The following is a 27,228-nucleotide window of genomic DNA, read 5'->3' on the forward strand; positions in this document are numbered from 1 at the left end:
GAGGCCTGGACCCAGCAGGGGGCACGGCGTGCTCAGTTCTGGGGGGATCTCAAGAGCTTTCTTGCCAAAGCCCAGTCTATGCTGACTCAGCTGGCCTCAATGTCGGATCCCTGAGAGACAAGGTCACCGTATCCTCCACAGGAAGGGGCAGCAATATTGCAGGATGTGTTATCTTAAGCCACATCAGCAACTGCCAGGTCCCCGAAGTCCTCATCTACAAGAACAACAACCAGTCCTTAGGATTCCTGACTCATTCTCTGGTTCCAATTTGGGCACCACAGTCCCTCTATTGCTGGGCTCTCAGCTGAGGACAAAGCTAGTTATTACTGTCAATCCTATGACGCCTCAGTTGAGCCTGCATGGCTCAGAGTTCCAGACCCCAGAGTAAGTGACACACACAAACCTTTTAGCTCTTCTAGCACATTCATGACATCTGCTGGGTAAATCTTACTTTCTTGTCACCATGATGATTTTAAGTCAATTCTGGCATTTTAATGTTTTTAGTGTTCACACGTTATGTATGCTGGCTCCACCTGCATCTCTGCCTTCCTGGCTGCTGGTGGCATATTGGTAACTGTGGTCTTTATCCTTGGAAGTCAGTGTAGCTTGACCTAAAATCCTTCACTCATGTTTTCCTTCCCTGAATATCTTAAATATGCCACTCTAGTTCCTTCTGGTATAAAATGTTGCTCTCAAGAAGTCTGATAATCTGGGGATCCCTGGGTGGCACAGCGGTTTGGCGCCTGCCTTTGGCCCAGGGCGCGATCCCGGAGACCCGGGATCGAATCCCACATCAGGCTCCCGGTGCATGGAGCCTGCTTCTCCCTCTGCCTGTGTCTCTGCCCGCCCCCCCCCTCTCTCTGTGACTATCATAAATAAATAAAAATAAAAAAAAAGAAGTCTGATAATCTGATTTTTCTTTCTCTTGTGATTTTTTTTTTTTTTTTGCCTCAATGCTCCAAGTTGCTTTTTACGTTTATTGATTTTTGCTAGAATACATTCTGGTGTTGGACACTTGGATCAGTTTTCTCAGGATTACAGTTTCCCTTGGAATATATGGTTTCAAAGATGTTTTTTTCTAATTTAAGGAAAGGTCTCTCAAATCTGTACTATTTGTACTTGACTTTGTACTATCCTCTTTTCTTGTTTTTTTCTTTTCAGGGTCTCCTATATTATACAGGTGTTGGCTCCTTGTGTGTGTGTATCTGTGTGTGTATGCACCTATCTTCTAAACTTGTAACTTTTTCCTCAAATTTATTTTGTCAGTCTACTTATTTTACATACTTGAATGAGAAGAACACAGGTGGGAACTTACATAACCTGACCTCAACCCTTCCTATAAGGCAGTCATCAAATTTTCCCACAAAGAAAACCAGCAAGTCTCCTTATACCAGCATGGTGCAGGCATAAGGAGAAGACAAAGACAGCTCAATGAAATGTAATACAGCTGCCAGTCAAGGATGAACATATGTCATATCAATTGATTTTTCACAAAAGCACCAGAGCAATTCAATAGGAGAAAGCAAAGTCCTTTCAATAAGTGGTGCTGGAAACAAACTTCCATTTCCATGGACTAAAAAAAGTTAATGTAAAATTTATAGACAGCAAAGGCAGTCATCATTAATGTACACATGATGATTCCATTTGCATGCAAACACCTGTGTTACCACCTTCCAGATGAAGACAAAGAAAATTTCTAACACCCCAAAAGGGACTCTTAGTGGCTGCCCAGTCAGTACTCCCTCATATTCTGCTGGTAAAGGCTGAATTTGCCCTGTGCACTGTGTGTGTGTATATATGTGTGTTCAGTGTGGATTCAGGCTCCACTGAGGAAGCAGGGCCTGTAATCTCTTCTTGGGGATGCTGTGGGCATGTCCTTGATAGATGCCCAGGGTGTTGGCAATAGGACGCCAACTCTGACTCCGTCGGTGCTCAGTGCTCCCTGGGGTCCAGAGCTGTCTTCCAGCCCCTACCCAGGCCACCCTTCATAGGACCATCTCCCTATAGAGCACAGTGCTAAGGAGGGGAGCTGATCCACACAAAGAGAATCTCCCTGCCTCACTGGGAGAATAGGAGATATGGTGGACTGCTCATCTCCAGCTGTGGGGCCTTGGAGATAGGGTTAGTATTAGGTCTTTAAATGCTTAGAAAAATTCACTAGGGAAACCATCTAGGCATATGTTTTCTTTGTGGGAAAATTTAAAATCAGAGATTCTATTTCTTTAGCAGATATAGGACATTTTAGATTTTCTATGTGTATTGTTACCTTTTGAAATCTGTTTTCAAGGAACTTGTCTATTTCATTTGGTTGTCAATTTTATGGACATGAATTTACTTACATTATTCTTTTAAGCTCCTCCCTCCCCAAGACTGCGTTGTTCTCTATCTTTTCCCATTTCCACTCCAATTTCACTTCTCTCTGTGGATATCACTGGGCATTATTCTTTGGGGGTGGGGACAAGACAGTGTTCTTTGGGGGTAGAGTCAGGGCCTAGGCCCTGAGGCAGCAGGGGCTCATGGGGCTGTCCCTGGGGTCCACTCACAGCGGGGCAATCAGGCCCCTGGTTTCCTGCATGCCAACCTCTGCTAAGGGTCCCTGGGGCCATGTCCCAGCTAGTGGGGTGGGGTGGGGATGAAAAGGATCAGGGGAGGGGCACCATTGTGCAGAAAGGATGCCCTTCTCCCAGGGTGCTGGGGAGGGAAGGGTGGAGTCTCACCGTAGAAGTGGGGGGCCTGTGGGACCCAAGACAGGGCTTAGGTAGGTACTTTCTTCTGCTAGCTTTTTTTTTTAATTTTTTAATTTATTTATGATAGTCACAGAGAGAGAGAGAGGCAGAGACATAGGCAGAGGAGAAGCAGGCTCCATGCACCGGGAGCCTGATGTGGGATTCGATCCCAGGTCTCCAGGATCGCGCCCTGGGCCAAAGGCGAGCGCCAAACCACTGCGCCACCCAGGGATCCCCCGCTAGCTTTTTTTTTTTTTTTTTTTAAGATTTTATTTATTTATTAGAGGCACACAGAGAAAGAGAAAGAGAGAGAGAGAGAGAGAGAGAGAGAGAGCAGTGCTAAACCACTGAGCCACCAGGGCTGCCCTTCTGCTAGCTTTATATTTAGATGCTCTTCTTTTCCTGGGTACTCAAGATAAAGTTAGGTTACTGATTTGAGATCTTTCTTCTTTTTTAATATAGGCACTCACAGCTCTCCATTTGACTCTGGGTGCTGTGTTTGTTACATCCCATAAGCTTTGGCATGATGGGGACGACTGGGTGGCTCAGCGGTTTAGTGCCTGCCTTCGGCCCAGGGCGTGATCCTGGAATTCTGAGATCGAGTCCTGAGTCCGGCCTCCTGCATGGAGCCTGCTTCTCCCTCTGCCTGTGTCTCTGCCCTTCTTTGTGTCTCTCATGCATAAATAAAATCTTTTAAAAAATAAGTTTTGCCATGATGTGTTTCCTTTTTCATTCCTCTCCACTATTTTCTCCTTGCGCTTGTAACTTTTTTCTTTGACCCACTGACTTTTTAGGAGCGTGCTGTTTGATTTCCACACACTTGTAAATTTTTCTTTTTGTTACTGACTTATGGCTTCATTCCTTTGTGATAAGAAAAGATATTTTGGGTGACCTCAGTCTTTGAAAATCTATGAAGACTTGTTTTGTGGCCTAATATATGGTCAATCTGGAGAATGTCCCATGTGCACTTGAGAAGAATGAGTATTCTTCTGTTGTTGGGTGGCATGTTCTATAGATGTTTATTAGGTTGAATTGGTTTACAGTGTTCTTCATGTCCTCAATTTCCTTGTTGATCTTCTGTCTAGATGTTTTATTCATTATTGAGAAAGGCGTAACTAAGTCTCCGTTATTGTACAACTACTTCTCCCTTCAATTTTGTCAATGTTTGTTTCATACATTTTGGACTCTGTTGTCAAGATATAATGTCCATTTTTGTCTCTTGAGACTGTTTTTGACTTAAAATGCACTTTTTCTGATATTGGCAGAGCTACATAAGCTACTTCAGTCTTTGGTTACTATTTGTATGGAATATATTTTTCCACTCTTTTATCTCAACTCTGTGTCTCTGTATCTCGTGAGTCTTTATATCTCAAATGAACCATATCTATGAATCATTTTTTATTTATTTTTTTGAATGAATCATTTTTTAAATGCATTTTGCCTATCTCTGCCATTTGTAGAAAATTTAATCTATTTACATTTTTTAAAAGATTTTTTTTTTTTATTTATGAGAGACACAAAGAGAGAGGCAGAGACATGGGCAGAGGGGGAAGCAGGCTCCATGCAGGGAGCCCGATGTAGGACTCGATCCCAGAACTGCAGAATCATGCCCTGAGCCAAAGGCAGTTGCCCAACCACTGAGCCACCCAGGTATCCCTAATCTATTTACATTTAAAGCAATTACTGATAAGGCAGGGCTTCTGCCATTTAGCTATTTGTTCCCTCACCTTCCTTGGGGAGACTGGATCCTCCAGAAAGGCAAGGCTGCCACCAGCACCCCTGACATCTTCATGCTTAGCATGGTCTCTGGAAGAGATGTTCATTGGAAGAATAATGAATGGACTGCTGCTTTTCAGACATAACTTTCTCCTCCCCGTGGGTTACCACCCCCAACTAGTCCAGGACAGCAACTTCCCAGTTATGATGAGTGTCTGAATAGTCCCTGCCTGGCTTGGGTCTTGACTTCAGAGTATTCAAGGGGTTCATGGCCTTTGTGTCTAAAAGGATACTTCCACTTGTTCCCTGCTCACCTGGGAAAAAAAATCCTTGCTTCAAAGTAGCCCAGACTCCTAAGGTGGACAACAAAGTTGCTGAGATCCTGTCCTACCCCTTTTTCTCAGAGAGATGCTAGTGGAATCGTGGCCCTGTTCAGTTTGGTCACGGGTGCCATGCCTGGCAAAGCCTTCTCATAGCAAAAGGGTGAAAGTCCCGCTCCAGCATCTCTGCCTTCTGGAGGAAGTCTGGGTCCAGCACCCACAACACCAACTTGATGAAGATTCTGATGCTATCTTGACCACACAGTCTGGCAGCAGAGGAGTAGAGGGCCAAGGCTTAGTTTGATCTTTTTTAGGAGATAGAGGACTTGTCCATCTTTTTTTTTTTTTTTTAAGATTTACTTATTTGAGAGAGAGAGAGAGAGAGTGTGAGAGCAAGTGGGGAGGGAGAGGGAGAGAGAGAATCTCAAGCAGGTGTCATACTCAGCACAGAGCCCAACGCAGGGCTCGATCTCACAACCTTGAGATCATGACTCAAGCCAAAATTAAGAGTTGGATGCTTAACTGACTGAGCCACCCAGGCACCTATGACTCATCCATCTTGCATAAACAGCTCAATACAAGATCTGTGCATTTTTCTATTGCTTTGTGCTTCCCCTGCCTTGGGCTCGCCTCCTCTCTGGCTGGGCCACTGGCTGGACTGCACAATTATGGCTGTTGCTTGGGAACAGATGATTATGTGTTCTAGGGATCCTGTTCTAAGTCTTGAATCAGGTCAAATTCTTCAGCTTTGGCCTTCTGTGGGGATGGGAGAGGTTGGCCTGAGAGGCTGCCTTTTAGGACAGTGTACCCCCACACAATAAACCCAGCAGAGGTTGAAGACCTCGAGCAAGGGCCAGATTCCTTGTCCTTAGGCCTATGTCCATGCTGCCAGCCTGTCCCTCCTCTACCTCATCCATCCTTCTTCCCTCTCAGATATTCCCTCATTCCCTTCCCTAGTACTCATCCATATTACCACCTATAGGAGGTATATAGCTCTCACTAATCAATCTCATCTTGATCAACCTTGGCCCAATCAGCTTTGTACCATCTCAGCCTCTCCTTTCTCACATGGCTCTAACTCTCTGACTCTCCTTCTCTACTTGCCTTCAACCCTAATGTTATGGAAACAAGCTCCATCTTGAGGAAGGGTAAGATTTGCAGTATGGCCTTCACTGCCTATTTGGTCAACTAGAAAAAGCAGCAAGAATCAGAGGTGAGAAGAGGCTCTTGGGGAACTCTTCCAGGTGGCTAAGAGCTGAGGCTTTGCCTCCCAGCATGTTCCAGATTGCACGTACCAAGAGCATGGAAGGGGCTGGGTTCCTTGCCAGGATGGAATTTGTTGCAGGGTAAAACAGAATTCTAGAGAGCACATTTACAAGGCATGTTGTCCCTCATAAGACAGAGAAGGAAAACTCAAGCCTCTACTCATACTCTTCAGAAGCTGCTTTTGGAGAAGCCAGAGCTGTGCTAACCTTGGTCTAACTCTGCATTAGAACCTGAAATCCTCAACTCTGCCTCTGCCTAGTGATAGAGCCCCACAATACAAGAACCCCAGAAAATGTGTTCTGTATACTTTCAGGAAAATTGAAGATGCCAAGCTTGGGCATATGAGTCTAGAAGAGCCCTCACTGGGCACACTTAGCTGAGTCTGAGTCATAGGAAGAAGTGAAGAAGTGAAGGAAGAAGTGAAGCTGATTCGGGCCCCCTGGGCAACATAAGCTATGGTCTGGGAAAGGCTTCTGACTGGCTTCCTTTGGTAGATGTCTTGCCTTCGATCATCAGGTAGGAGCCAAGAGGCAAGGCCCCCTCTTGGGGAATAGGACCATCCCAACACTTTGGGCTTCCAGGAACCAGGTGGAGTTCCCACCCCAGTACTGAGATTGATCCCTACTAGAAACAGTCCAAATCCTCAAGACTTGGGTAGGACAGGGTAGAGGAGAGTCATTCAGTCTCTGGCCCTCTTCCCCCAGGCATGCAGGAATAACTGCTTTTTGACCCTTAGAATAGAACTATCTAGGAGGGGAAGATCAATTTATCAAGACGATATAATAACTCTAAACATGTATGTACATGATAAAATATTCTCAAAATATATAAAACAGAAATTGATAAAACTACAGGGAGGAGTTAATAAACCCCTAATATGGTGGTGATTAGTACCTGTGTCGATTAGCTGTTATCATCTAATGAAGACATATACAAAATCCAAAACTAATATTTAGCAAACCAAATCCAACAGAATATTAAAAGGGCATGTCATAATCAGGTTATATTCACCCCAGCAATGCATTTTAATACTAGAAAACCCATAGGCTGAAGTAAATGAAATTAGGTTTGGTCAAAATAAATGAAAGAAAAAAATACTATCATCTCAATAGAGGTAGAAAAAGCATTTGGTAAAATTCAGTAGGAGAAGAAATAAGAGATTAAAAGCGTAAGGTTTGGAAAGGAAGAAATGAAGCATAATTATTTGCCAATAATATGATCTTCTACTTAGAATACTGAGAAAAATCAATTGAAAAATTAACAGAAATTACAGGAGAGGTTTACAAGGTGACTTATACAATCAATACATGAAAGCCAATCACATTTCTATATACCAGTAATAAGCAGAAAATTTAATAATAAAAAGTATATACCACACCAAAAAATAAGATATCTAGTGAAAATCTATAAAAGTTTTTGAAAACCTATATGGGGATACTTACAAAACTTTAAAAAATAAGTTTAAAAAACGAATAAATAATAGCCCATGTTTACAGATAAGAAAACTTTTTTTTTTTTTTAAGATTTTGTTTGTTTATTCATGAGAGACACAGAGAGAGAGGGGCAGAGACACAGGCAGAGGGAGAAATAGGCTCCACGCAGGGAGCCCGATGTGGGACTCGATCCCAGGTCTCCAGGATCACGCCCTGGACCAAAGGCAGGCGCTAAACCTCTGAGCCACCCAGGGATCCCCCAATTTCCTTCTACCCAGAAGCAAAGACAAGAAGAAAAAAACCAAAGAGTGTCCAGAGGGGCATGCTGAGGAAAAGGAGAGCTCCCCGAGGGCTGGGCTCCTGGAATCTCTGTCACATGCCCAGGAGACGGGAACAAATGGTGTCAGAATCGGGCCGAGGCTTGCAGCTGAGGAAGGAGAGCACAGAACCCCCCAGGGAAGCCTGGAGCCCCAGGCGAGCTTCCAGACCCCTCCACCCCCGAACCGCCCCTCTGGAGCTGCAGCAGCCACAGGGGCAGCTCCACTGCATGGTCTCCAACAGCTTCTGCAGCCTGGTCGGTGTCCTTCAGCAGGCAGTGCTTCAGGTACAGGTGCTGCGGTGTCCCCGAGACCTCCTCCAGCAGAATCTCCAAGGGCCCAGGGACCACGTACGACAGGCTGTCACCACTCAGATCCAGCTTCTTCAGGGAGGCGGTGTGAAAGTTCTGAGACAAGTAGGTGATGCCCACGTACAGGAGCGGATCTCCAGGGAGTGCAGTGGCTCCTGCAGGTGACTGAGGAGAGAGGGTGCGGCTCTGTCAGGGGAGGGCCGGGCCAGCAAACACCTGCCTGTCCCTGTCGGGGCCAGTACTGCGGCTAGCACCTCACCTGGGCTGCCATTTACCAACAGATTTAGGAGTATGTCCTTTGGTGTACCAAGGATTGGCCCAGTCTCAAAAGACCTACCTCCTAGGTCCTCTTCCAACGCCCCTGACACAGTTTCTCTGGTGAAATGGAGACCACATTAGTACCTGGTAGGACTGCTGACAGGAGCTGTTTGGAAAGAGATTATGTGACCATAAAGAATCCATAACATATGCTTGTTTTTTACACAGGTTTGGGTTTGGGGGAGCTTAGCTTGGCTGGGGTGTGCAGAAGGCCTCCACCCAGAAATTTCTGGAAGGCAGCACAGAGCTGATGTTTCCCTCCCATAATCATCCTGGGGAGCCGTGCACACTCCTCTCCAGGGCAGCACAAATACCAGGACTGATCTGTGTTGTCTCTAGTTCTTTCCTCAGGGCCCAGCACAATGCTAGGCACTCAGCAGAGCCCAAAAGTATTGCTGAGGAAATCGCTGCATGCATCTTTCCCCATCAAATTTCTCTTCCTAAGCAGATCCCAGCCACTGGCTACAGGGGAAGCTCAAGTTCCCAGACTGCCTGCGATGCCATGAGCAAGTAAGGAGAGCCATCACTTCCTGTCTTACCCTCTGCCCTGACTTGACTTGAGGGGGCATCCTGGGTACTTTTTAGAGGACCCTGCCCACCCCTTCACCTGAGCACTTGATGCAGGTTGCCTGACAGGTAGGAGTAAGAGTAGAGCTTCTGAAGGTGGCCCAGCTTGCTGAGCTACGACAGGAAGTACCTGGAGGGCTGCTCAGGCTCAGAGGAGAAGGCCCAGTGGTAGCAGACCAGCTTGAGGCCTTGCTGGTTGCAGATCCTGCCCAGCTGGGTGGCAAACAGGCTCTGCTCAGACAGTGCCCAGAACCAGTCAAACACCTCCAGCTCCTGAATGAAATCTAGGTTCAGGATTTTCAGGATCCCTATAAGGCTATTAAAAGGCATTTCTTTAATATACAACTTTCTACTGCAGAGAGGCAGGGACCCACAGCTCCCTTCCACTTTATTCAGGAGGCCAGAGAGGAATGTATCTAACTTGAGGGGCCTTCATAGGAAAAGATCCATGTGTAATTCCACTAGTTCTTGCAGACTCTGCTGGCTTGGGCTTGGCCCTGGCCGGGGGCATCACTGTGAATGGTAACCAAAAAGGGAACCTGGCCAGGGCCTCAGAGGTGCCTTTACCTTGGACCTGTTCGGAGTCCAAGGTCAAATCCAGCACCCTCAGTTCTGACCTCCTGTGGAGATGAGAGCAGTGTGAGGAGATGCTGACATCTGGGGAGCCCATCAAGGCCCAGGGTAAGCAGAATAGCAGCAGCAGCAGCAGCAGCCCTGGGCCACTGTGGAGTCTAAGTCCCCAGTCCCAGCATCAGCCCTTCCTAGGTGCCCCCCTAGTCCTCTCCTCTCTAATGGGTTTTTCCCTTCCTACTTTCCAGTCCCTATTCCTCACACAACCTCTACCACAATCCCTAGAAGGTAAAAAGCACACTCCTTAATGCTCTTCAGCTACACCATCAACCACTTCACGCAGAGATCCTCACTCACAGCCCTAGCAGATTCCAGTACTCCCTCCCTTCCTTCCCAGCTCTACCTCCAACTCACAGCTCTTTCAGCGCCCATACTTCAGTCCAGCAATCCCCTTACCTGGGACAAGTCCTCTGGGCAGGGCAGGCAAGCGCAGCTTGCAGGCTGTCTTGGTTGGGCCACTGTACAATCAGGGAGCCCAGGTGGAGAAAGGGGAAGGGCCAGACCCGCACCAGTGCCTTCAGAGCCACCACCTTTTGGCAAAAGCAGCCATGAGATCGCTTCTCGGTCTTTTGGCTAAGATCAAGTGTAAAAGCAGCCATGAGCAGTGGTGGGAAGTAGTTGACTGTGAACTCTTCCAAGGCAGGTATGGGTGAAGCCTCATTGCTCAGGAGGCTGTGGGCTGCAAGTTCCAGGAGCTTGGGTGGTGCAGGATTGCTCATCTCCATGGACCTGGTGAAGAGTCAGGAGACCCGTTGCTCAGCATCCCCCCAAGCCAGCACGGAGGCTCCAAGTCCTTCATGTCCATCACAGGACAGACGTTAGCCAAGAACTGGAGACCTCGCTCCACCCTCCATTCATGACTCCACATCCAGAGTTTGGGTCTTGCAAACCTGACTCTGTGACCGTCTCCTCCAACCCCCCACCCCAGGCACTGGTGGCACAGGGCCCAGAACTATCTCAGGGCCTTTACATTTACTCCTCTCTGCCTGGAAGATTTCTCCTACAAATCCACTTGGCTGGCTCCCTCACTTCATTCTCTTTCAGTCTCTGCTTATATTTCCCCTTGTTTGAGAAGTCTTCCCTGAACACTGAACACTCACATAGGATAACACTCCCATCCCTCAATGATGGCTCTATCCTACTCTGCTTCACAGCTCTTGTACTACCACTTCTACCCTACCACCCACTCGTTCAAACACACACACACACACACACACACACACACACACACACACGCAGGTATCATTGCTTGTTGTCTATCTCTGCTAAACTGTAAGCTCCATGAAATAAAAGAGGTGTCTGCTCTTATCATTGCTGTAGTCTGAGGGACCAACATATAATAGGCAACTGAGGCATATTTTAAGTGCATTTCAAGAGCAAGTCTGCACATTGTAAGCTCACCACAATCCCAGTGATTGAGCTTAGGGGTGACGGAGGATGGAGGTTTTCTTTCTTCACTCATGAAGCATCAGGTTAATTTCAGGTCACTTATATTCTTTCCACAGCTAAACCCTCCTTTCTTCCTAGGTTTCCTAGGCTTTCTTCCTACACAAGTGTAGCCCCATCCCATCGCCCTCCAAGGCCACCCAGGCTACAGAGCAGATCTTTGTGCTGTGACAGAGATTTTCTAGACCCGTGCTGTCTGATGTGAAAGCCATGAGACATATGTGACTACAGACCACTTGAAATGTGGCTTGTGGGACTAACTCAATTTTTAGTTTTATTTAATTTCAATTAATAGCTACATGTAGCTACTTGCTACATTTTTGGACAGTACAAGTCTAGAATCTATAGAAGTCAGAGATAGGAAACATTCATTCGTAATCTCACCAAGCTATGAAATCCACTCCTATGATGCTATTATGGTGTTGGCAAGAAAACTGAGAAATATAATATGTCCCTTTTTAAGGAACAGTGAATATTGGCAATTATTGGCCAATCTCACTTTTTAATAAAGATATTTATTTATTTATTTATTTATTTATTTATTTATTCATTTATTTATTTATTCATTCATTCATGACAGACAGAGAGAGAGAGAGAGAGAGAGGCAGAAGCAGGCTCTATGACAGGAGCCCGAGGCGGGACTCAATCCTAGGACTCCAGGATCGCGCCCTGGGCCAAAGGCAGTCGCCAAACCGCTGAGCCACCCAGGGATCCCCTCACTTTTGAAGCTGGATATAAAAGTCCTAAATAATGAAACACTGACAAATCGTTCTCTTAAAAAGATGATCAAGTATGATGGATACCAAGAATGCAAGAAGGGTTAATGTCATTAATTATTTAACTGTGTCAATGGAGTCAGGAAAATCAAGTAAGGGATAGAAAGAAAATTCCTGAACCTGATATTTAGTAGTGGTGTTCTATATACACTGCCTTTAAAGTCAAATAAGAGCCACCATTCACATCCTCCACTCCTGATGCACCCTGCACTTCCAATTCAGGGCGTATCACTGACCCCAGGGCCCACCCTGTTGCCCACAAGAACCCCTGGCAGCCCGGAGCAAGGGCCACACCTCACATGTGTTGCTCTGCACCAAGGACTGCATGCAACAGACTAGCTCCAGACACTTTGGTTTAAGGACTTGCCAAGGACTTTGCTGAACCTGCTTGAGAGTGCTGTGGATCTAGCACACTTCCACCTCACCTTGCCTCCCTAATTGCCTCATCGCCTGTGTCCATCTGTAGCTCTCCAAGCCGTCCTTGGCTCCTTCCTCATTTTTATTTCATAGACAATTCCCCTAGTAAAATCCTTGCACATTTTCCTATCTTGGCATCTGGTTCCTGTGGGACCTGGACTAACTCAGATGTCATATCGCTGCTTTTATTCAACACTGTACTGGACATCCTGTCAATACACTTTTACAAGGAAAAAGGCTGTATGAGAACAGGAAAAGAAGAAACAAAACTGCTAATAAATGTAGATCATATGACTCTTTACACAGGAAATCCAAGACAATCCTAGACAAACCTACAGAATAATAGAGTTCAGCCAGGTTGTGTCACATAAGATTGACATACAGACATCAGTGGTGCTAGTATGTATCAGTAACAACCATTTGAAAAATGTAATCGTCATGATTATAAGGTCCCAATCACAAGTGTACTAGATGGTCCTTAATAAAAGCAACAAATGTTTCTCAAGATGTCTTTAAAAGATTTCAAAATTTTGGACCAGAGTATATATAACATGACAATCACTTAAATTGACTTTTAACTTTCTTTTATTATTATTATTATTTTTTAAATTTATGATAGTCATACAGAGAGAGAGAGAGGCAGAGGGAGAAGCAGGCTCCACGCACCGGGAGCCCGACGTGGGATTCGACCCTGGGTCTCCAGGATCGCGCCCTGGGCCAAAGGCAGGCACCAAACCGCTGCGCCACCCAGGGATCCCTGACTTTTAACTTTCTTATAAGTTTTAGATAATAACAACCATAACACACAGATTGTTAAGACAGCAAAAGGACACTGCTGGGGGGCTGCATGGTGGTGCAGTCAGTTGAGCGTCCAACTCTTGGTTTCTCCCAGGGGTTGTGGGATCGAGCCCTGTAGAGGGCTCCAGGTTCTGCGCTCTGCATGGAGTTTGCTTGAGACCCTCTTTCCCTCTCCTTCTGCCCCTCCCCACCACCCTCTTGGGCTCTCATAAATAAATAAATAAATTAATTAATTAATAATTAAGTAATTTTAAAAAGTACACTGTTGGGAGAAATAAGTTTTTTGGTGGGGGAGAAATAATTAAATAAAATCTCCTGTCAGGGGATCCCTGGGTGGCTCAGTGGTTTAGCACCTGCCTTTGGCCCAGGGTGGGATTCTGGAGTCCCGGGATCGAGTCCCACGTCAGGCTCCCAGCATGGAGCCTCCTTCTCCCTCCTCCTGTGTCTCTGCCTCTCTCTCTCCCTATGTCTATCATAAATAAATAACTCTTTTAAAAAAAATCTCTTGTCAACCCAGTACAACCCCTTCACAAAATGTAGACAAGAATGAAAGTTTTGTTATTAAGCATTAAACCAGACCATGATGCATATCACAGGCATTCAGCTAAAGAAATTGGAATGATAAAGAAATCTCACCCTTTTAGATAGCTAGGCAGAAACAATCCATTACATACATACAACTGTCTTAGTCCAAAGGAAAAATTAAAACGTGGAGCCAAGTGCTTGGACAAAACTTCCACAGAGTTAGGGAGACAGGACCCCACACTCCTCTGTGTTCACCTCTCACAGAGGTGGCTCCAGAAAGACACACCTAGAATGCAAAACTGGCAAAAGGCTTATTCAGCTTTTTAAAAGATTACATATGTGTGAAAAGAACAAAGAAGATTAGGATCGCAAATTTTCAAAAGGAAATGCTGGAAAGAAAAGCAGGGGAAGAAACTGTTCTTTCCCTTTTGGCACGAGGGACACATCAAAGTTCTTGAGACTAAAGCAAAGTTATTTGTTTTGTATATTTTTTAATTGGAGTTCGATTTGCCAACATATAGTATAACATCCAGCGCTCATCCCGTCAAGCGCCCCCCTCTGTGCCCATCACCCAGTCTCCCCGTCCCCCCGCCCCTTCCACTACCCCTTGTTTGTTTCCCAGAGTTAGGTGTCTCTCATGTGCTGTCACCCTCTATGATATTTCCCACTCATTTTCTCTCCTTTCCCCTATAATCCCTTTCACTATTTTTTATATTTCCCGAATGAATGAAACCATATAACGTTTGTCCTTCTCCAAATGACTTACTTCACTCAGCATAATACCCTCCAGTTCCATCCACGTTGAAGCAAATGGTGGGTATTTGTTGTTTCTAATGGCTGAGTAATATTCCATTGTATACACAGACCACATCTTCTTTATCCATTCGTCTGTCGAGGGACACCGAGGTTCCTGCCACAGTTTGGCTATTGTGGACATTGCTGTAAAGTAAAGTTTTTAGTTAGAGGCAAATTCATAGTTAGATTCTTCAATTACTAAAGAACACTGAACATATAAACTCTACAATTCATTTAATAAGAATAAAATCAACCACAAAGGCAGCAGAAGAAAGGGCATAATTACGAGCACTTGAAGATAAAATAATTAGCAGAAAAACAGCATTAGGAGAAAAATAGGCAGAATGTAAAGAAGAGAAAAAGAACTAATCATAATTAGAAATGGCAAAGTGACTATACCTATGGACACGGATCATATCATGAGAACCAAGAGAAACAAAGAATGAGCAGCACTATCAGTATTTTGTTGATGTTTGAATTAGGACAAGCATACACACTATCAACATTGGGAAAGCTGTGGCCAATGCAATATGACATGTAATGGTGGTGCTCTCAATAGCAATTAAAAGAAAAGGAGGTAGAAAAAAACCCATGTATTTCAGTGGAAAACTATGCATCCTATGCATCCTTTATAATGTATACCCTTCTAGATTATCAGCTCAGATTCCTGTTCATTATCTTTGTGCTACTTTGTAACTCCTTGTATGTTGTAGGTAACTGATAGATATATAATTCTATCTAGCCTGGTAGTGACTTTCCGCTAATTTCCACCTGTGGAAAAGCAGTTTTATCTTTATTCATAATTCATCTCACCATCCCTTTATGTCATATAACTGCACTGTTTGGATTCTTCTTTTGAATTGGCTATGACATCTGCCTCACATATTCACTTTATAACTCTATATGAGAGTCATGATTCTACCTTTTTCTGAAATTTTTTACCAATAGAAAGCTAAAAGAAAAAAAATTTTTAAAGGCTAATATAATAAGAATATTTTTATTGATGTGACTGGATGGGAATGTTGAGTATATCCAGCAAGAACTGAATAGTAAATATACAATGGCAAAGTAACTTAGACACATGAAAGAAACCACACCCTAACCAGGCTATCACTAGGGATGACATTAATAATAAATATGTGAAATAAAATTAAGAATAGCAAATTATTGATGTAATGGAATAAAATTAACAAAACTAAAGACTTGTAAATGGGCAGAAAGCAAATATTGAAAAGATATAAAATCTTAACTTATTGTTATAATCAGAATATTTTTGGTAATCTGTCTAAATAATTATAACTTTAATCTAGAAGAAACAACAAAATAAGAGAATGCTAAAAGATACTAACTTTACCAGATATTTGCATAAAGTAATATTGACCCAAGAACAAAAACCAACTGATGAACATAAATAAAGGAAGCTCTCCGAAGAGCTCACTGTATTATCGAAGGATCTAGTCTTCAGGGGATCCCAGCACGGCTCAGCGGTTTGGCGCCTGCCTTCATTCAGCCCAGGGCGCGATCCTGGAGTCCCAGGATCGGGTCCCGCATTGGGCTCCCTGCATAGAGCATGCTTCTCCCTCTGCCTGTGTCTCTGCCTCTCTCTCTCTCTCTCTATCATGAATAAATAAATAAAATCTTAAAAGAAAAAGAAGGATCTAGTCTTCATTATCCAGATTGTTGACTACAGATAGCTAAGACAAAAAGATGAGCTTCTTTGGAGAAGATTCCAGTAAAAGGTGGCTCAGCAAAGTGAGGGAAACTGCCTGTCACAGTTAAGGTTTAGGCAGCCTGAGAATCTGACAACTAACTCTTCGTCCTCCAACCTCAACTCTCAGAGCTTTCCCACAAATCCAGCAGCAACAAACCCTCCACAATGCTTCCCTGTCTCAGGGACACCTGGGTGGCTCAGGGGTTGAGCGCCTGCCTTGGGCCCAGGGCGTGATCCCGGATTCCCGGGATCTCTCTCTGTCTCTCTCATGAATAAATAAATAAACTCTTTAAAATAAAATGCTCCTCTCTTCACAAACATCAGATGGCTTTGAGAGAGATGAATTTGTAAGATGCAGGCGGTTTGGCGCCGCCTGCAGCCTGGGGTGTGATCCTGGAAGCCCGGGATGGAGTCCCGTGTTGGGCTCCCTGCACGGAGCCTGCTTCTCCCTCTCCCTCTGCCTGTGTCTCTGCCTCTCTCTCTCTGTGTGTGTCTATGAATAAATAAATAAAATCTTAAAAAAAAAAAAAGAATTTGTAAGATGCATCACATAGGAAAGAAAAAAAACCACTACCAATAAAATACCCAGTGAGGGTAAGGCCCATACTGATTACTGAGATGCCAATCCCTGATGTATCCATGATGCACAATGAATAGGATTTTTTGGTAGGTGGACGTATAGTGTGAAAAAATAATTTTCTAGAGGGAAACCTGGGTGGCTCAGCCGTTGAGTGCCTGCCTTCGGCCCAGGGCGTGATCCTGGAATCCTGGGTTCGAGTCCCACATTGGGCTCCCAGCATGGAGCCTGCTTCTCCCTCTGCCTGTGTCTCTGCGTCTCTCATGAATAAATAAATAAAATCTTAAAAAATATATATCCAGCAATTTTACTTCTGGGTATATACCCCAAAGAATTGAAAGGAGGGTCTTGAAGAATTTGTACAGCCGTATTCATAAGCACATTTATTCACAATAGTTAAGAGGTGGAAGGAACTCAAATGTCCATCAATGGATGAACGGATAAACATGATGTAATATATAAGAACAGCAGAACTTTATTTCAGTCTTTAAAAGGAAGGTAATTCTAACACATTGTAAGCATGGATGAACCTTGGGGACATTATGCTAAATGAAATAAGCTAGTCACTGAAGGACAAATACTATATGATTCCACTTGTATGGATCCACTTATACCCCTTGAGTTGGAGCAAAGGTTATTTTAAACTGAAGTCATTTATGACACAGCAAATGCAGAAGGCTTTCTGGGGCCTCCTGTATCTGACTAAAGGCTTATCCTTCTGAGAGAGAAGCTGCCATAAATCCCTCTTTGGGGTAGTTTCACTCCCAGCCTGGACCACTTGCATCTGAGAAGTGGCAAACATGACAATATCATACTTTCCATTTGTTTTCCTAAAAGCTCCTTAGTCTTTTCTAGAGAAGCTCTTTCTTTCCTTTCCCCTGTTCAGTTGGTATATAAACGTCTATCTCCAGCTCTTTAGGGAGCCTCTTCATCTGAATGCTCCTGTGTGAGTGTGTAAATTAATCTTGTCTTTTCTCCTGTAAATATGTCAGTTAATTAATAGTCTCTAGATCACTGCATCTGAATTGGTAGGACGTGTTTCCTCCTAGCACACTTACAAAGATATGTAGAGCGGTCCAATTTATAAAGACAGAAAGTTGAAGGGTGGTTTCCCAGGAGCTTAGGTGATAGAGGAATGGAGGATTATTATTTACTGGGTACAATTTCAGTTTAGTAGGATGAAAGAGTTCTGGGGATGGATGGTGGTGATGGGTGCACAATAATGTGCTTAATGCCACTGACCCGCATATTTTAAAAAATGGTTAAGATGGCAATTTTATGTATATTTTACACAAATATACATAATATAAATATATTTTACAATAAAAATAGATTATTTAAAAAATGATAAAATCATGACTCATGCAGATACAAAAATGAACAAGTGTTAAAGATTTATTTAACCGGCTAGTGAGGAGAAGTCAATTGAATAGGACAGAATGTACATGTCCAGAGACAAGAATTATTTTGCATTGCTATCACTTGTCTTCCGAAGTAGCTTAAAAACCATGAAAGACTAGGAAATAGCGAAGACTAGACTGAACAAGATATGAGCAATGCATAGTTTTTCACGGAAGTACCCTCTTGCCACCTATCATAGGATAGGGTCTGTCATTCAGCCAGCTCATTCACCCCAGACCACACAAGATTCAAGTCAAAGTCCAACACAGATCAAAATTGACAGAGCTATTTCACTAAAAAAATAAAAATAAAAAAAAATCCCAAACACAAATTGACAAAACGGTCAAATCTTTTAGAAAAGAAAATTACAGACGAATCTCACTGATAAATACTGGTGCAATGGCATTGATAGTCATAATAGCATGTGACTAAGTGAGAAATACTAGAAATGCAAGGATAGTCCAATATGAGGAAATCTTTTTTTTTTTTTAATTTTTATTTATTTATGATAGTCACAGAGAGAGAGAGAATCAGAGACATAGGCAGAAGGAGAAGCAGGCTCCATGTACCGGGAGCCCGACGTGGGACTCGATCCCGGGTCTCCAGGACTGCGCCCTGGGCCAAAGGCAGGCGCCAAACGACTGCGCCACCAGGGATCCCCATGAGGAAATCTTTTAATAAAACTCACCATATTGGGGATCTCTGGGTGGCTCAGCAGTTTAGCGCCTGCCTTCGGCCCAGGGCTTGATCCTGGAGACCCGGGATCGAACCCGTATCGGGCTCCCTGCATGGAGCCTGCTTCTCCCTCCACCTGTCACTCTCTTTCTCTGTCATGAATAAATAAAGTCTTTAAAAAAGACAAAACCAAACCTCACCATATTGACACAAAAGAGAGGAAGAGACCCCACATTATCATCTCCATAAAGGAGAAAAAAATGTAAAGGAAGCATATACTCAATAACCTTAAATTTGGATAAGGGCATCTTAACAAAATTTATTTCTGGGTTATTTATAGTTTGAAATTCAAAATAACTGTCAATAAGAGACTTATGACGGAGTATCAGTATTTAAAATGATAATTAATTGGGATCCCTGGGTGGCGCAGCGGTTTGGCGCCTGCCTTTGGCCCAGGGCGCGATCCTGGAGACCCGGGATCGAATCCCACATCGGGCTCCCGGTGCATGGAGCCTGCTTCTCCCTCCGCCTGTGTCTCTGCCTCTCTCTCTCTCTCTCTCTGTGACTATCATAAAAAAAAAATTAAAAAAAAATAAAATGATAATTAATCTATTTTAAATAAAATGAGATAATTTAGACAGGCTATTGATTTTTTTTTAAAACATAAAAATTTTCCTGTAGGGACACCTGGATGGCTCAGGAGTGGAGTGTCTTCTGCCTTCGGGTCACGGCATGATCCCAGGGTCAGAGATGGAGTCCCACATTGGGCTCCTTACAGGAAGCCTGCTTCTCCCTCTGCCTATGTCTCTGCCTCTCTGTGTATGTGTCTCTCAAGAATAAATAAAGTAAAAAATCTTATTATTATTTTTTTTTACCATGTAAGTGACTTTAGCACTCCTAGGACTCAGATGCTTGGTGGAGATGGGCACTTGGGGCAAGGGCAAGAGCTGGCTGGTGGCCGGCTTGCTGCAAGACCAACTGGCCATCATCACCAGAGGGGACACAGGTATCAGAAAGGCCATCATGATCAAGATCTTGCAGCTGGGGTGTAATGTGGTCATTGCATCACGTAACTTTGATTGACTAAAATCTACTGCAGATGAACTGAGCCCACCAGGCTCAGGTCACTCCCATAAAATGCAACATCTGCAAAGAAAAGGCGGTGAACAATTTGGTCAAATCCACCTTAGATATTTATGGTAAGATCAATTTTTTGTAAACAATGGAGGAGGCCAGTTCAGGTCTCCTGCAAAACACATCAGTGCAAAGGGATGGCATGCTGTGATCAAAACCAAATTGATGAGCACCTTCTACATGTGGAGAGCAGTTTACAACTCCTGGATGAAAGAACATGGAGGATCCATTCTGAATAATATTATCCTTGTTTAAAATGGATTTCCAGGACTTGTGTATAGTGCAGCTGCCAGAGCAGGTGTTTACAATCTCACCAAATCCTTGGCTGTAGAATAGGCCAGCACAGAGTAAGGAGCAACTGTGTTGCCCCTGGTGTCATTTATTCCCTGACTGCTATTGACAACTATGGCTCTTTGGCAAAAGACGTATTTGGAGGGTTAAGAAAATTCCAGCGAAGCAAATTGGAGTTCCTGAGAGATCTCCCTATTGGTCTGCTTCCTGCTGTCTCCTGTAGCTTCTCTTATCACTGGAAAATTGGTGGATGGGGATGGGGCCAGTCTTTGTATATGGGAGTATTTGATATACAACTGGCCTTAGCGAGCGGGGGATATTTCTGTTGTCAAAAGGATGAGAGAGTCTTTCAAGAATAAAGCCAAGCTGTAAGCTATGGAAACTACATATGTTTTTTATCCCCAAATGTCTTAGTATCTCCAGAATGCCCTTTGGTACTTTAGAGTTATAATAATTTGTACGGAAAAATCACTTTCTGCCTTTTGAATGTTATCAGTTATGCCCAAGCAGACACTATTCCTGAAATAAATGCATTCTTAAGCCCCAACCAATGTTGTTTAGCCTGTGTTTAAAGACTTTTTTATGAATGAAATTAACATACTTTATTTATTTATCTTTTTAAAGATTTTATTTATTTATTCATGAGAGACACAGAGAGAGAGAGGCAGAGACACAGGCAGAGGGAGAAGCAGGCTCCATGCACCAGGACCCCAACGTGGGATTCGATCCCGGGTCTTCAGGATCGTGCCCTGGGCAGAAGGCAGGCGCCAAACCACTGCGCCACCCAGGGATCCCCCAAAAGGTTTTAATATTTAATTGTAAAGGTGGGCAATAAATCTAAATTGTGGCATCATTATGATTTTTTCTTTTTTAAAGATTTTATTTCTTTTAGAGAGAGAGAACACAAATTGAGGAGGGAGAGGGACAAGCAGACTCTGCACTGAATGTGGAGCCCGATGTGGGATTTGACCTCATGACCCTGAGATCATGCTCTGAGTCAAAATCAAGAGTTGGATGCTCAACCGAGACACCCAGGTGCTCCTCATTGTGATTCTTAAAACAAGAGATACACAGTGACTTATTTTTCATGGCAAGTATTTTTAGATCCATAAAGCTTTATGGTAATTATCCATGTGTTATTTGTTTTGGTCATGCTGTCAAATTTGTAATAAAGCTTCTTAATCCAAAGGAAAAATAAAGTTATGTGTAGTAAAAAAAATTTTTCACTCTGTAGTGTGTTTGAATCTATTAAGATATATATATGCTCCAGGGGCATCTGGGAAGCTGTCAATTAAAACGTTTGCCTTTGGCTCAGGTCATTATACCAGGGTCCTGGGATCAAGTCCCGTGTTGGGCCTGCCTGCTGCTCCCCCTACTATTCTTTCTCTGATTGATAGATAAATAGATAGATAAATAAATAATCTTTTTAAAACAGATATATATGCTCCAAACAAATCTTAAAGAAAAAACAGCAAAATGTTATTGTTTTCACTCTTCACACACTGCTATAAACATTCTCATTAGCTCACACATTCCTTCCAGCTGGCTTGCGTATACTTACTTCCCTTCATCTTCAGGGATTGGGGGAATGGTTGGAAGGGCACACGAGGCTCTTTTTGTGATAAATTGTAAGCAGGCATACATTCAGCCAGAAGCCTTCCAGATTGGTCATATAAAAACATGGAGAGCAAAAAGAAAATGGAACTGAATGACTACCAAATTTCTACTCAGTACAGAACATTTTAGACTTACAACAGTAACTCTAAAAACTCCCATTAAGCACGTTCAATATTAGTTTATAGCCACTATGTCATTTAATCTTCACACACATACAATTTATGTGGTATATAGCATCTTAATTCCCATTTCAGAGTTGAGTAATGCTCTGCTTGAGGTCATGCAGCTAGTAATTGGAGCTAGGGGTTCTTAACATTGCATACTCTTTTCACCCTGGGGATGCTACTGAACTCAAAGGGCAGTTCTGAGGATTAGATGTGCTGAGGCACATTGTTTCCTTAGCCTCCTGCCTGCCATGGAGTAAGTAGTCATTATATGACCGCCATTATTATTGAATCATTACTATTTAATATTAAATTATATTAATACAAATAAAACAAGTTATTAATTGTGCATATCTGGGTCCTATGTATAGGTTTTCCAACCATTTTATTCAATTCCTGTACTTCAAGATCATATAGCACACAAGTGAGAATATCTCCCAACTTTGTGATTATAAATTAATAAAGGGTTAAGACTAGGAATACAGAAGTACTCACAGTTCAAATTTTAACTCACCATTTGTGAAACTGTGGGTCAGGATGATGTTGTAATAGGTAGTAGGGCCATCCTAGTTGCTGGACAATGTTCTGGTCAGGAGTCCATCGGCAGCACTTTGGGATGGGTACTCCATTCTGGGGTCTGACTTTCAACACTTGCAGTCCAGAAATTCAATTTAGTCAGTCTATGGAAAATTATTGAGGCTCTTGGAAATTATTAAAATGAACCAAACTAACTAAATAAGTAATCTTTAAATCATATTATCAATTATGTATATATAATCAAAGACATACCTCTCCTAGAAGGGGCTATTCTATCCCCTTATTGCCCTAGCAATGAGAACAAATTCTTGCTCACAGGTGGTCCACTGGAAATCACTTCCCTAACCAGAGTTCTTCCTCCCCAAATCTCACCGAAGCCTATTATGTGTTTTGTTTTCTGGTAGCAGTTATCACTACCTAGAATTATCTTACCTCCTCCTAGATTGTCTGCCTTCCTCCACTAGAATGGCAGGTTCTCTGATGTTTGTTCACTGCCATATCCCTAACTTCTAGAACAGAGCTTGACACATAGCAGGAACTCAATATATGCTTGAATGAATTAATGTCATCTGGAGGTTATAAACCCAAGTTAGATGCAAGTCAACTTAAGCTTCTTTCCCTCAACAGGAAATAGTTCCCTTGTCACTGAACTGAGTTTAGGGACAGTCCTCAGAGATGGGTCGGCCCCCTCGGACTCAGACCCCAGAGCAGGTGCAACCTGGCCCAGCCCAGTGATCTGTGTGTCTGCTCTCTCAGCTGCCCTCCGTCTCCAAAGCCCTGGGATCGACTTGCCACACTCACTTGCACCCTGAGCCACAGCTTCTGGTATAAGCAGCAACCACGGAGCCTCCCAGTTTCTCTTATTCCTTTCTTCAGGTGCAAGGACCCCTAAGGCTTTGGGTCCCTAGTTGGTGTTCTGGACCTATAGATGTGGGCATCTGCCTATATCTAACTCTAACCTGTTCTGGCCCAATGATCTCCTCCCTGCAACAAAGAAGGACTGAGATATGTAGATTGAGAACTGTGATCCTTCTTGGTTGTTAAAATAACTTAAGAGTTGTTATGGTACTAATTTTGGGGAACAGCAATGGGTAGTGAATTTGTGCTGAATGCTCATCAACTGTTCCCCTCCCATCTTCCCATTAAATATGTTTGAGAACTCAAAAGGCTAACTCCCAAGACCACCCTGAAATAGAGTCCTCCAGTCTTTTATTTTAAGATCTTATTTATTTGAGAGGGAGAGTACCTGCACACAGGAGTGGGGGGTAGAGGAGACGGGAGGGAGAGGGAGAAGCAGGCTCCCCACCTGAGAGGCTGCAGTGCGTGGCATTCCAGTAGTGCTTTGTGTGGAGTCAGGGGACCATTCCGCCGGTGACTTTGAAGGGAAGCCTTCTGAGTAGCTTGGGAGCCAGAAGAGTTCAGGTGCAAGAGGAATAGGGATGGTGTGGTCCTTGAAGACCCTGATCCCACCATAGAATGTTGTGATGTCCTGGGGGTCTCATGCAGGACTGGGGTGCCAAAGTAGGAGACACTCTGTTCAGCTTTGTCGGGGCACGATGGCACTGTGTATCCAGACTCCAGCTGTTTTCAGAGAGCCACTTGTTATTGTCTTCTCCTCATAAAAGTGAGGGGAACTGATTCTTCAAGTTGGTTTTATAAGATCACTTGAACTACTTCTCAAATGACTGAATTCACAAGCCAGGTCACAGACTATCTTAGTTCAGGTAACAATGACCTGCAATGCACACGTAAACCTCTTATCCACCTAGTTCACTGTGTACTCCTAGCCACAGACTCTTTTACTCTGGACATCACCCTGATCCTGGGTGGCTAAATACATATCCATCGTTTTCACCGGATTGTCCCGTCTTTTCATGGTTCTACTTCTGGTTTCTTCTGCATCCTGTTCTGTGCAGTTCCCTGCTGCTCTGGATCTATGCAGTCCTTTTAGGGGGATGTGCTGACCTCAAGATGATCCTGGCACGAAGGTGGTCAGTGACAGCATCCAAAACCTGGTTCAAAGTTCCATGCTATTCCATGATGTCACAGGAGCTGAGGCCTGTCTACACAGTGGCCTACTTCACAACTCCCATAAACAGCCTATATTCCATAAAACGCAGGGGTTGGTCACTATCAGGAGATTGGAATGAAACTTAAAATAACTCCACCAATCCAAATAGGAGGGGTCTGCCCTCAGTTTGTTTTGATCTTTTTAAAAAAAATCTTTATTTTTTATTTTTTTGAGAGAGACAGCATGACCAGAGGGCGAAGGGCAGAGGGAGAGGGAGAGGCAGAGAATCCCAAGCAGGCACCACACCCAGCTCAGTGCCTAACATAGGATCTGATCTCACGACCCTGAGGTCATGACCTGAGCCAAAATCAAGAGGAGGGCACTTAACTGACTGAGCCGCCCAGGTGTCCCTCAGTTTCTTTTTCTATTCACCCTTTAAGATAGAGATCTATGTATAAGTGAGCAATAGGTAGAAGAATTGGTGGCACCAACAAAGACCAATAGGACTCACAGCAGGGTCGTCTGTCTTCAGTGGTGCTGGGAGCAGGTCTCTGCAGACTTAACACTCCCTGCATATCACAGGAAGATGGCCACCTATCCCTCAGGTCCTTAAAAAATGTTTGTTAAATTCGTTTAGGCAGGGGTAGAAGTACTTTCTAGAAACTGAATTTAATAGCACCTGTCAGGGAGAAGAAAAGCCGATTGTTCAGATGGAAAAGGCTCACAGGGCAGCCCCGGTGGCGCAGCAGTTTAGCGCCGCCTGCAGCCCGGGGTGTGATTCTGGAGACCCAGGATGGAGTCCCATATCGGGCTCCCTGCATGGAGCCTGCTTCTCCCTCGGCCTGTGTCTCTGCCTCTCTCGCTCTCTCTCTGAATAAATAAATAAATAAATCTTTAAAAAAAAAAAAAAAAAGGAAAAGGCTCACAGAGTCAGAAAGTCTGAGGAACTCAACAAAATAGCCTATGATGTGCGGCACCATGGGGCGAAGGGTTCCAAGGTCCTGGGGGAGACAGGAGAACCGGAAGTCAGCATCTCTGTTGCCTGAGACCTCAGCCAGCTCACTCCTCCTGCTCCTTCCCCCTCCTGGGCAAGTGGCGCCTGTAACAGTGAACCCAGGAAAGGAAAAGACAGCAGGAAAGGGAAAACAGGAACAGAAAAATGGAAGGAACAAACAGAATAAAAATAGTAAGATGCGAAGAATGTGTTTTTTTTCCTCTGGTACCAAATATGTGTTGTTTTCCACACCAACCAATTCTGACACTAACTGTATCTAAAAATTCAATTCAATGACACCGTCTAGCTGGAATTACCATCACATTCCACACAGGTTAAATGGCTCAGTCCCACAAGACTATGTGCACTTCAGATGCCAGATAGGAATGGGGGGGGGGTGGTGCTCAGGCTACCTACGCTTCTGCCAACTGCAAATGTGGGGGCTCCCCTGACCCCTCAGGTATGATTACGACTCACCTCAGGAATGCACTTTACTTACAATGACTGGTTATAAAGGATCTACCTCAGACACAGCCAAAGGGAAGTGATGCATAGGACATTGTAGAAGGTGGGTGCCACAGAACTTCCGTGCCTTCTCCAGGGTCCCACCCTACCAACACATCCATGTGCCCACCAACCAGAAACTCTCTAGAACTTGTTTTGACGTGTTTTATGGAGGTTTCATTACACAGGCATGATTGGCTGAATCAGTGGCCATGGTGATTGAGCTCAATCTCTGATGCCTCTCCCCTCCTAGAAGGTTAGGGATGAGGCTGAAAAATTTAACCCCCTCATCACCAAACCTTCACACAGGCAAAAATCTACATATACATTTGGATTTCCCAAAATGTAACTACTAATAACCTAAGAGTCGATTAACACACATTTGGTATGTTACAAGCATTATATACTGTATTGTTAAAATAGAGCTACAGAAAATAAAATCATTAAGAAAAATCACATTTATACTATTGTACTGTATCTGTCCAAAAAGAGAAAATCCACACTTGCGTAAGTGGACCTTTGCAGTTCAAATGTGTTGTTCAAGAGCCCTGCTATGGGGCACAGCTACAGCAGTGCTTAGAAAGAAATTAAGAGATAAGTGCTTATGTAATAAATATGCCATAGACAAAATGACCTTACTGGATGTGAACTCCAATCTGGGGGAGATTGGCTAGCCTTCTCTTGAGGAAGAGACACCCACCTATGAGCCTGGCCACTGGGTTCCTGAACTTTTCCCATAACTACCCAGAAGGGTTGAAGTAGGAATGACTGGACAGAGACAGAAACTGAAAGCTATGACTTTATGTGGCCAGAAACCCAACATAATCTTTGTACAAAGAGAAAAGAGAAGAAAAAGTGGTATTGGCAGAAAAAGCAGGATTGTAGCACAGGATGGTCTTGATCCATTGACCATTGGGTTAGGGGTCCAGCACCCTTCTGCTACCTTTTCCTCTGTTGTAACAAAGATCCCTAGTGTCAGGGCTATAGGGAAAAAACACTTATGGCATGCCTGTAGCACAGTGAAGGGGTTGATTCAAACTAAACGTAAGCCCAGGGTCCTTAAGCACTATAAAGCCATCATACCATGAAGGAGGCTCCTAACCCTGAGGGGTGCTACCTGGAAAATTTTTGGAGAAAGAAATTTATACAGATGAGAAGAAACATAGGAGAATCACTGAAGTGTATACCCAGTGTCTAGAGGAAGGAAGAAACCTGACAGTGAGGAACTGAAGCAAAGCTAAAATAAGGATC

General features: G+C 43.8%; 1 pseudogene; it reads left to right on the forward strand.

Annotated features, from left to right (window-relative positions):
- Positions 1 to 19,646: 19,646 nt before the first annotated feature.
- LOC121475289 lies at positions 19,647 to 20,522 on the forward strand (annotated as a pseudogene).
- The last annotated feature ends 6,706 nt before the right edge of the window (positions 20,523 to 27,228 follow it).

The sequence above is a fragment of the Vulpes lagopus genome, chromosome 14, assembly GCF_018345385.1.
Source record: "Vulpes lagopus strain Blue_001 chromosome 14, ASM1834538v1, whole genome shotgun sequence".
NCBI classification, from domain to species: domain Eukaryota; kingdom Metazoa; phylum Chordata; class Mammalia; order Carnivora; family Canidae; genus Vulpes; species Vulpes lagopus.